We start from the raw sequence: 12872 nt of genomic DNA, 5'->3' as shown, positions 1-12872 counted from the left end.
TATTTCATAACTTCTTGTCAAGACAACGAATTATGAAATTTTCCGATCTGGAGGAATCATTGATTATGTATTAAAAATTTCCCTAGTGACAAGGCTTCTGTGCCATCGAAAAGTCCTATGGAACAAGCCGTTGTGCTATATAAGGTGTCGCTATGACATTGACAGACGTGACTTATGTCCCCTGTCTAGTAAGTATAAAGGATTTATTCCATTTAAACGCCAAAGATGGTTTATTTAAAAATCTAGGCAAAACATGATCAAATAAACTAAATACTATCTCTTAGCCTATATGGTTTGTGTGCACCATGGCTATTTAAATTATCAAGTTCGACAATTCCCTATAATTAAGTAAGCTATTACTTCATGGTTAGTTGGCCTTTAAAGCTTCACCATGGCTGACTCCTCTGGGGCTCACAATCATCTAGTTAGTTAGAATGAAGTACATTGACTAGCCTTTGTGGCAAAATAAATTATCTTCCACAAGATGACGGTTGTAGTCTTTGACTCTCTGTCCAAAGGTGAGGAACTATGTTCGAACCTTAAGATCTCTAATCCAATAGGATTGCAGCTTATATATTGATGCCTTAAGTGTCATATTTTGTATGTCCTTTGTGACAAGGCCTTCGGGCCTATGATTATTGATGTCCTTCACGGCAAGCCTTCCAACTATCTAAAGATTGTCGTTGTGACAAGGACAGTTGTGACATTGTGACCCCCAGTCAAAAGGTAATGGACTTGGTCCAAACCATAAGCTCAATTGATGGTCCTTTTTGACCTAAGCTAAATATAATTGGCATACTTTCTAGTAGCATACTATAAGGAAGTTATAAACCTAACAGTCATTATGGTTTAGTAATACCATGACTTTATAAATCATCCGTTACGATGATTCCATAATAACTTGCATCTAAGCATATGTTATTTTTGGTGTTAGTACCAAAGCTCCAGAATGGAGGTTTCCGACGAAGCACACAGCAGTGCAGCGGCTAAAAACAAGGATGCAAGTATAAATATAAATGTTAATGGCACTACTCTTCAGGCGTTGATTAGCGCAGCAATTAGTGAAGTTGTGGATAAGGTCCTTGAGAACAAAAAGGAACCGAGTGTCACTCACTCAAAGATCCATACGGAAACGCATACATCAGCTCGTAAGGAGAGCTCCGTTCACTCTTCAGATGAAAAGAGCGAACCTCAGGAGTTAGTACTCTATGATAAGCCCCGTTCAACTGAGGGCGGGTGCACCTACAAATATTTCGTTTCATGCAAACCCAGAGATTTCAATGGCGAAAAAGGAGCAATTGATGCTATGGAATGGCTTGAGGAAATGGAAACGGTTGTGGACATCAGCGATTGTGCTGATAAGGACGTAGTAAAATTTGTTTCACAATCCTTTAAAGGAGAGGCTCTTGTATGGTGGAAGGCCATGGTGCAGTCCACGGGGAAAATTCCCCTATACCTTATGGGATGGTCCAAGTTTGCGGACCTTATCAAAGAGAACTACTGTCCACAGCACGAAGTGGAAAAGGTGGAGACAGATTTCCTGAATCTCACTATGAAGAACCTAAATTGTCAGCAATATGTTACCGACTTCAACTCCCTATCTAGACTAGTACCCTATTTAATCACCCCAGAACCAAAACGCATTGCGCGTTTCATCGGTGGTTTGGCACCAGAAATAAATGGGGATGTTAAGGCTTCAAGGCCAACCAACTACAGATCAGCTGTAGATCTATCCTTGTCTCTCACTCTAGATGTAGTGAGACAAAAGTCGTTCATGAATGAAACTAAAGACAAAAGACAAAGGGAGGAGGATAACTCTCAGAATCCTAAGAAGAGCAAATCCAAGCTCAACAATAACCAACAGGGTTCCAACAAAAAGCCTACATGCAAAACCTGCAAAAGAAGACATTGGGGGCAGTGTCGATTAAGCCAAAGGATAAAGCAATGTGGCATCTGTAAAAGAGCTGGCCACCAGTCCCACGAATGTAGGGACATGAAGGATGCAAACTGTTTCAGCTGTGGTGAAAAGGGACACATCAGTACTAATTGCCCTAAGGCTGCCAAGAAAGGAGCAGCTAGATCGGGAAAGGATCAGAAAGGAACCGCCTAGACTACCAGTTGAATACCTGAGATAGTGCACATCGATAATAGCAATAGGTACGTCCTTTACCGTTTAGCATTGATAATGACTGACAAGTATTTTTACATTGATGCAAGGGATAATAAACCTTTAGCAAACCATAAGCTTAGCAAACTATGGATTACACTCATAAGGACTCCATATATTAAATATGAGGTATAAGTTACCAATGGAATCTTTAATGACCTCTCTCCCATCCTCGGAGAAAATCCTTTCATAAGAATCTGGAGTACTCTTCCCCAGAAAGAGTACGACAATATATATTATTTATTTTATTTTATTATTTTTCTCATTGTTTTCTATCGTCTGCGAATGCCAAACTATGTTTGATATGAGCACCATATGAGGATTTGTGTATCCTAGTGTGTCCCATAGATTGCTTCCATGCCTGATCAGTATGGAGGTTTAATGCATGGGATCCCCGAAGATATCCCAATGATCATATTGTACTAAAATCGACTAGTAGTATTCAAAGAAGATATCCAATATAAAAATGTCCTTATAAGTATCGCTACTTAGGACATCCTTGCAATGGTAAAGGGAATGTGTCATTTATCTGACACCGGCAGCGATAGATGAGCCAAAGTCAGAGAATACGGAAATCTCTGACATCTCTATGTATCATAATTACCTTATTTATAAGAATTACCATGGTTACCTTCTGAAATGCAAGAGGATGTTAGGACAAACATCCCGCTTAGGGCTGCAGTTATTGTAAGAATCTTATATCTGTTATTACCATCGAAATAGGAGGAACTAAGAGCCAAAAAAAAAATAAGTTTTGGATAAGGTTTCGTAGTGCCAAAATTCAAGGTTCTAAGAACTCCGATTTTTAGTAAATAAGAAAGACGGTTCATCTTGCTTATGCATTGATTACCGCAACCCTATTTAGGCAATAACTAGGAATCCCCAGATTGCTGCCAGGATCGTCGATTTATTCGACTAGCTGTAAGGAACAACTATTCTTTGAGATTAGTCAAGCAGTGATTGGAATAACCATATCGCATTAAGATAAGCTTTTCGGTAATAGTTGTTATATAAGTATCAACGCTGCTCTCTTGGGAAGACCTTGTATAGATAAGATGTGAAACATCTATTGCTAGACAGAAAATTGGTAAGTCCAATTATCAGGATCTAAAAGTTGCCTTGGAAACAACGAATAAGATCGAGCAAACCCATAACCATCTATAAGTTGCCAGTATTCGGCAGAAAATCAAGGATTCATGGAAATAGCAAACCTCCTAAGTTCTTGTTAAGAAATAAGGTTCCACAAAAGATATCACCCTGGAAAGGTGTGCCAATCTGTTAATTGTCAGGCTAGTAAGCTCTGAATATATGAAACCATTCAAAGTAAACGAATATATCAAGGTCAAATGACTTATGAGCTAAAACCTATTTAAGGAGCTTGGTGGAGCTCGCGATGGATTGCACCCTAAGGATTAAAGGATATGTTCCGCCAATAAGTCGAGAAGCACTATCACATAACGGTTGGCAGATGGACGGACAGAGCGAGCGTACCATCCAAACATTAGAAGACATACTTCGAGCATGTGTGATTAATTTAGGTGGCAGTTGGGATAACCACCTACCCTTGATAGAGTTCTCCTATAAAAATATCTACCATACTAGTATTAGGGTCGCGCCTTTTGAGGCCCTATACGGTAGAAAGTGTAGATCGCCCATTTGTTGGGCAGAAGTTGGAGATGTCCAGTTGTCTGGACCAGATATCGTCTTTGAGACGACAGACAAAATCGTTCAGATCCGTGATCGTTTGAAAGCTGCCAGGGATAGGCAGAAAAGTTATGCGGATCCTAAGCGCAAGGATTTTCACTTCGATGTAGGTGATAAAGTGTTGCTTAAGGTATCACCTTGGAAAGGTGTAATGCGATTTGGAAAAAAAAGGCAAGCTAAGCCCGAGATACATAGGACCTTTCGAGATAATCGAACATGTCGGGGCAGTCGCTTATAAGTTAAACTTGCCTGAGGAACTTAGCGCTATTCATAATATGTTCCACATCTGTAACTTGAAGAAGTGTTTCGCTGATGAATCACTGGTTATACCGCATACAGATATACACATAGACGAGAGTCTAAAATTTGTGGAAAAACCTTTGTCGATTGAGGATCGACAGGTAAAGAAGCTTCGAAGGAAGCACGTGCCTATTGTTAAGGTCAAGTGGGATGCCCGTAGAGGACCCGAATACACGTGGGAAGTGGAATCCACGATGAAAGAAAAATATCCCCATTTGTTTGAATAAATCTCGGGGTCGAGATTTCTTTTAAGGGGGTGAGGATGTAACACCTCGAAAAATTTCGTCCAATAATGTCTTGACACGTGTCATAAGGTTCCGGTATGTGAAAACATACTTTAGAGGGACTAAAAGTGACAAACAGTGAAAACTATGGAACGTAAGGGTCCAAAGTGTCAACAATGGATAATTAGGCTCTATGATAACCCCACATAATGTTTATAACCTTAAACGGATGGTTCATGGATCATACGACGCGGAAATTGCACAAAAGTGAAGTATTACAAACTATAGGGGCCAAAAGTGTCAACATGTTGAATTTATACCTCTGAGTGAAGTTTTGGCAGACCCGAAGCTTTGTAAAGCTAAAATATACTCACTAGAATATGTGGTAAAAATTTCATGAAGTTTCGTCAACGTATGAGAAAGTTATGGCCAAAACCGTACTTGAAGGACTAAAAGCGTCAACGTCGAATTTCAGGGCTTTTCGGTTGAGCGCAAAATGTTCCGAGGACATTTCCATGTTGGTAAAAGTCCTAAGATTCTTAGAAACCAAGTTTGGGGGTTTACGGGTCGAGAAAAGTAGCCGAAACATCGCGTGCAAGTTCAGGGGCCAAAGCTGTCAAATATTGAAACTTGTTTGGCTGAACAGGGGGTCAGGCGACCCGCCTGGACTGACCCAAGCGGGCCGCGTGGGGCTGCCAGCGACAGAAATTTCGATTTGGGTTGGTTTGGGTCCGAAATTTAGTTGAATACAGCTGGTTCTTGCCTCCAAAAGCTCCAATTAAAAGCCATGCATGGCTATGACTACAGTAACCCTCATTTTTCAGCTTTAAATCAGATCTTCACCTCATTCTTGGGCATTTTCATAGTAACCAAAAAGCTCTCATTGCAAGAACCTTCAAGGCAGACTTCCTGGAGCTAATCTGATCATCAAGACCGATTCCTAGTGTTCACTAAGCACCTATAGGACCTTTGTAAGCTTCCAATTCGTTCTCTAATCCGTTCTTGCTTTGATTATTGCTAAAAGTCAAACTGTTTGTTCATAAGCTTTGACTTTCTGATTAAACGGATTTCTTTCAGTCATTTCCCGAATTGAAACCTGATATATGTTGGTATTCATGTGGGAAACAAACCCTCTAAAGGGTATTATCTGAATCCCACTACATGCATGCTAATTGTCGAGTCAAACGTGATTCTAAAAAGTCAACAGAAGTGATTTTTGAGAAAAATAACTTAAATGGTAAAATAAATGACATGCAATATGTTTGATCTTCATAGATAGCTTTATTATGAATATAAGAATGTATTTTACCACGATCAACTCGACAATCTATAGTATAGACACGAATCGGAACCGAAAGTCTTGTAAAACGATTATTTCGTAGACTATCGATTCAGATTCACACATGCATGTTCGAGATCTGTATTGGAGAGTATTTTTGACTATTTTTATCTTAGTTAAACTTTCTGGAATTTTCGTTGATTAAGTCTATGCTTAGCCGATTCGAATGCATGTTTCCGATTTATGCATAAAGTTGACTATTTTGCCCTTTTTGATATAAAACGTGATTTTTGGAAAAGTGAAAGAGTAGAAATCTTTATTTTTAATATATAAACTTGCACCGAAAATTTCGGATCAGTTGGTGGTCCAGATTGTGAGTTATGGCCATTAGCGTAAAACTATATTATAAATTTACATAATCGGTCCTTTTCGCGTATAACCTATTTCTGGCCACGTTTTGATGCAAAACTTTTTACCAACTAATGTATTATAATATTCTGGGAATTTTGATGATTTTTAATTAATTTTTGGCTGAACGGATCCTAGATCGCCTAGTTATTTCGGGTTATGTCGGTTTTGACCGTTTAAGCCATAAAATGAGTTTTACACATTCTTTTGACCCGAAACCTTTTTCTACTGATTTTATAAGTTAAATAAATTATTTTAAGTATTCTGGAAATATAAAAATCTCAGATTTATTGTGAAAACCCGAAAACGCCCTTAAATCGCATTGTTAGCATTTTAAGCGCATAGTAAGCGTTATACTTGTTTTAAACATATAAGACTTATACCTACTGATGTGATTATCATATTTTCATATAATAACAGTAAGTATAAGTATATAAACTCAGACTTCCAGTTTTGGCGTTTTTAGCCCTTGTGAAATTACTAAAATACCCCTACGGTGCATAGTTTGGTTTTAAATGATAAATTTGATATATGGGTCATACCCTACTGTTATAACATGTTAAATTATTTACTGTATGAACCAGACCCGAAACTCAGATTTCTAATTTGACTCTTTTATGATCTTTTGAATGACCAAAATGCCCTTTCAAGGCATAAATTGAGTTTAAAATTATTTCGGGCAATATAGGACATAACTTACTGATATTATGACATATTTAAAAGCATATTATCTCAGGAAACTTGCATTTGACTCTTTTGGCTACCCGTAACGCCCTTTTTGCGTTCGGTTCGGTTTACGTAACTAGTTTGCGTAAATTGACCAAAATGGGTCAAACGTTATCATTTTTGTCTCAAAATCCAAAATGTATTTAGTATACCCATATTATACAAGTATTCAAACTTGTCGGGTCTAAATCACGTTCTATCCGGTCTTCGCTTAATCATGCGCTTGAACCGTATATTTCCTTCAAACTAACCGGTCTAAGCTTAGGCTTAAATTAAAGACCCGTTAGTATTCTAATTGGTTATTTATACCATCGTTCCAGACTAGAGCCTTCCGGTAAATTGTACCTACGCTTACTTAAGTGAATACGGCTGAGTTATTATAATTCTTGCTATTTAAGACAGGAGCTAGCTCAGGTAAATACTCTTAACTTATTTTCCCTATTACGGGCTTGGGATACGGTAATATAATTACCGCATGGTCAGGTATGGGATTCGAAGACCAATGTGTCGGGAAATCCAAATAACCTGTTTTTAATTCGTATTGCTTGACTGAAACATTGGGGGTTAATGCGACCGTGTCCTGGATATCCTTGACTCATTAATTGCAATGGCCACGACCTAAGCACGGGGTGTAGACATACACCTGACAGATGCTTCATGCTTATTATTTGATTATACCCAATATGGGATTCCCAATAAGGGAATAGTGGTGTGTCGGTTAATCTTGAACCGGCATAGGACCGGGCCCCGCATGTAGAGCAAGTTATGTAAAACTGATAACATGAGATATAGTTTGTCCCAAGTATAAAAGATTAATCTTGCCTTGTGCATCTTAATCGAGTGTCAAAATAGTTTTGTGCCTTGTGCGCCTAAACCAATTTTCACAAACTCTTTTCAAATGAGTCAGTTGAGTGTATTTACCAGTGAAAACTGACGTATTTTCCAAAGTCTAAGTGACAGGTACAAGTACGTAATAGGCTGGAAGCTGCTCAGGGCGTTAGTAAGGAATCTTGCAAGTTCTAGGCGTCTAAAGTCTGTTGAACATTTATCTTATTTTATTCGATCCGCCTATGGATCCTCTACTTTCCGTTGTAATACTTGATATTACTTTATATTCGGATCGTATTATATTTATCTTTTGCTTCCGCTGTGCATTATTATATTGTGTTGTTTGTCTATGATGACGCCAACTACGTCACGATACCCCCACCGGGCCCACCGGTGACACGTGGAATTCGGGGTGTGACATTTTAGCTGATCGATAAAGTTCGAGTAAACTCAGAACTATTGTTGGATAAGGGACGAACTGAATACCTACATGAAATTTTCAAAAACTTCCTAGATTACTAGGAATTTACAATAGTGCCTTAAACAGGACTTTTAGTAATATATTTGCCCACAGAGGACTTAAAGAAAATATAAGTCCGTACGAGGACTAGAAAATATTACAAATCCAAATACGGATTATAACGAAATATCAATGTCCTCAAAAGGGACTAATTCAAAATAGCGTATCCCCAAAGGGACCTTAATGAGGTAACAAGTCCATGAAAGGACTATATTGGTACAACGTGCACACAAAAGGGCTTTGCTGTACAGGTGTCCTCACAGGGACTTTTAAATAACTCTAGTCCACGTAGGGACTAAAAGGAAATAATAGTCCATAAAGGGACTATAAAATACATCCGTATAAGGAATTTTATGATATAACATGTCCATGAAGGGACGTCAATATACAATTGCCCAAGAAGGGACTTTATGATGAATTATTATGTCCGTCAGGGGACTCTGATAAAATAATATGTCTATGAAAAGACTTTTCATGAAATACTATGTCCATGAAAGGACTATGAAGGAATATAATGTCCATAAGAGGACTATATCGAGATATCAAGTCCATGAAAAGACTAAATAACAAATGCCCATATAGGGTCTTAAGTCGAAGGTATGTCCACACAGGGACTAAATAAAAAAGATAGGTCCTTTTTAAGGACTTAAAAGACAAAGAATATTATGAAGGAATGATTATCTAATGTCTTCCTTGCTCCATTCGATTGTTTCTCTTCTGAGTTTACCATACATGGTGAAGGTACAAAAGACCTTAGTGAATAATGCAGATATTCCAATCAGGATCCGTTACGGAAATAAAATTCAAGGATTCATTGGTTAAAGAAATAATATGGATTATGGATTAGGTTTTGACTGATACAATCCAAATCTTGGGATTTCGAAACTGGAAGGTAAGGAATAGGGATCATTAAGATCCACTGGTATTATTTTCAAAACGGGAGCCTCAGGGACCACCTGGTATGGACTCCACTGGCGCAGACTTTAAAATTTGAGCCTCAGGGACCTCCGGTATGGACTCTGAAGTCTGATTGCAATTCAAAATAGGTTTGGTTTTAGGAACGAATCCATAAAGGTCTTCCTCCAAACCGGTCGCATGCTTATTCCAGTCGTATTGTGATGTTTGACATTCCTTGACTTCGGATGATGAGAATTTTCATTAACGGCTTCCTTGTTTGGCGACATATTCAAAATACATAAAATCAAAAACAATGTTTACTTAATAGGGATGAGAACATTCCTATGTTAAGTCTAGACTCAGATGGTCTAAGGAATATGCTACTGTGTCATTGAGATTAAACACAAAAGACTAGTGTTTAATTCACTCAATGTTGGCTCTGATACCAACCTGTCACACCCCGATATTTCCACATATCACCGGTGGGCCCGGTGGGGAGTATCGTGACGTAGTTGATATCATCATGGTCAAACATACACAGAATAGCACAGCGGAAGTCTTGGAATATAAAATATTATTACAAACTCAATGTCTGAAAATATCAAAGTATTTATTAAAGACGAGTCTGTAATATCAAATCCACAGGAGGATCATTACAGAATGTTTAAAATGAAGCTTAGCAGACTTTATGGTATCTTTAAGGATTTGCAAGATCCTCTTTTTCGACACCGAGCAACTCCCAGCCTATTACGAGTAGTACCTGCCACTTAGCCTTTTGAAAATACGTCAGTTTTCACTGATAAATACAATTTAACCGACTCATTTGAAAAGAGTTTATGAAAATTGATTTAAGTGCACGAGGCACAAAACCTTTTATAACTTGGGACAATTCTTAATAAAAATCTTGTATACTGAATTACATGCTTATCGTACATCTGGGGCCCAGTACAGAGACTGAGACATGATTAAACGACACACCACTTTTAAAACCCATAAATGAGTTATCCCCAACATGTGGGTAATAATTTATTATCGGCATCTTTTCGGTGTATGCCTACACCCTGCGCATTTATTGTGGCCATTTACAAATGAATGAGCCAAGGATATATCCAGGACACGGTCGTTAACCCCCAATGTTTAAGTCATTAACAGAACAGTATCAAAACAGGTTTTGTGGATTTACTAGCCACAATCCGGCATTTGATTGATCCACACCCGACCAAGTGGTATTAATTTACCGTATCCCAAGCCCGCATAAGGGAAAAATAAGTTAAAAGTATTTACCTGAGCTAATACTTGATTCACAGCAAAATAACTCAGTCGTATCCAATCTATCTAAATGCAGGTAGCTTTTACCGGGTGGCTCTAGTCTGGAGTGATGGTAATATATAACCAAATTCAGAATGCTAATGGTCTTTATTTAAGTCATAGACTTAGACCGGCTAGCTTGAAGTATCTAAAGCGGTACGACACGCTAGATTAAGCGATGACCGGAATAGAACGTTATTTAGACCCAACAAGTTTGGATACTTGTATAATATGGGTAAACTAAACACATTCCGGATTTTGAGACAAAAATGATAAGGTTAAACCCGTTTCGGTAAATATACGTAAAGTAGTTACATAAACCGACCCGAACGCGTAAAATGCGTAACGGGTAACCAAATGAATCATATACAAGTTCCATATGTTATTATGCTTAGAATATGTCAATACATCAGTAGGATGTCAACATATATGCCCAAAAAGTATTTAAAACCATTTTAGGTCCCGTAAGGGCATTTTGGTCATTTTAATATTTATAAAAGAGATTTTATAACAAACTGAAGTTCTGGTCCTTTCTAATCAGTAAAAATATTTATTTTATCTCATTACATCAGTAAGATATCATACATATGTGAGGTTTACCATTTATGGCCAAACTATGTCCCGAAAGGGCATTTTGGTCTTTTCACATATGCTTTTACGGGCATTTTTGGAAGTCTGAGTTCTCGACTTATACCTATTGTAATAATATTAAAATTTGTTTAAGAATTCAGTAGGTAACAAGTCTTAGGTGTTAGTTATGGTTTAAAACCATACTATGTACCTAAATAGCGTAAAAATCGCTAATTGACGATAATTAAGGGGTTTTATGGAAATCTGAGATTTTGATCAGTTTTGAATGCTCAAAATAATTTATTTAATATATAAAATCAGTAGGAAAAGGTTTGGCATTCAAATCATTTGTAAATCTTATTTTATGCATGAAAAGGGCATTATCGTCCTTTACCGAATTAATACAAGAACTCTATGATATGATCAGTTTATAATCCGATCAATAATTCCAACAATCCCTAAAAATAATATCTTAACAGTAGGTAATGAGTTTTGGGTCAAAATCTAAGTTTAAACATGCTTTATGCAAGATATCGCAATTTACTTAGTTAAAAGCTTCTAATTACGATATCAAGCATAACTCCTATTTGGGACCAAGAACTGATGTCAAATTTTCGGGACAAGCTTATATATTAGTAACAAAGGTTTTTGTCCTCTCACATTTCTAAAAATCTCATTCTTATGTCAAAAGGGCAAAATGGGCGTTTATAAGCATAATAGCGGAAACTAGCGTATAATTCAAACCACAAGGAACCATGCAATATAACTCCAGAGGGTTATACTACTGAATAATATGGTCCTAATGGAAGCTTAAATCATGGAAGAATCAAGCTTAATCGGGTCAGAACTGAAAAGTCAAAGCAAAGTCAAGCTTTTGCGACTTTCGGTTGTGAACCGACCTTAAACTTAGAATTGTCGAGTTGGACCAGCTTAGACATGTTCTAATAATCATTTCTAAGTTATTAGAGTGTAAAAATATAATTTATAACCTCTGCATCCATGGTTTTAATTAATACCCACAAATCTGCCAAGTTTGACTTTTTACCTAAACGATTTGACCCGACAATTAACTAAGCAAACGAAGGAATTAGGAGGTTCCCTTTCAGGGGTTAATCACCTACCTAACTATGGTCTTATACCCACTCTCAATTCGATCAGTGGCTGGACCATGAGAGTATAAACCGATAGTCAAAGCTAATATACGATAACTTGACTTTTCGGTATTAAAACATAAATCTGAACTATAGAATGGGTTATAGCACTTACAAAGAGTCCATGCTATCTTTTCTACAAGAATTAAGTTCCACTTCAGCTTTGGAAGTTCCAGATTTGAGAGGGATAGAGAAGGAATGAAAATGTGCAAATGAATTGGATGGATTCTTGGCCTATTTATAGTTTTTGGGGTGATTCTAGGATTAAGACATGTGTCTAGAGGGTTAATTAGATCATAACACCTGTTGTTACAGCTGTTATAAAACAGGTTACAGCCCAAGGATTTGCTTAAATATGGTTTTGGAGTAGATTGGTGCCCAAGGAAAAACAAACAGCCAACAAAAAAAATCTGCTGCTGCTGCTGTTCATTACGCAGCCCGCGTAATCATGCGGCCCAGGCCCACGCGGCCCGCCTGGGTGTCAGGCCCAACGAATAAATGTGACAGAAATGCAGGTTTGGCCCCTGTTCTTTCATATATGTCTTAATCAGCATCAATCAGCGGATATGTTACTGTTTTTAGCAGCCCGTGATCAACGAGTCAGTTCTGGTCGCGACTCAAGACAAGGTCAGCCCAGACAAAAATAGCAGATTGACAGAAATGGTCCCTGTCATAGTTTTTACTATTTGACAGTTTTAGTCCCTAGTCTTGATAGATATCCTTCTGACTTATTTGAGGCCCGTCAACCTCATTTCAAGGCTTCACTACAATGCCTAAACATAGGGAACCT

The sequence above is a fragment of the Helianthus annuus genome, chromosome 12 (assembly GCF_002127325.2).
Source record: "Helianthus annuus cultivar XRQ/B chromosome 12, HanXRQr2.0-SUNRISE, whole genome shotgun sequence".
In the NCBI taxonomy this organism is placed as follows: Eukaryota; Viridiplantae; Streptophyta; class Magnoliopsida; order Asterales; family Asteraceae; genus Helianthus; species Helianthus annuus.
The sequence above is the reverse complement of the archived record's forward strand: the minus strand, read 5'-3'. Positions refer to the sequence as shown.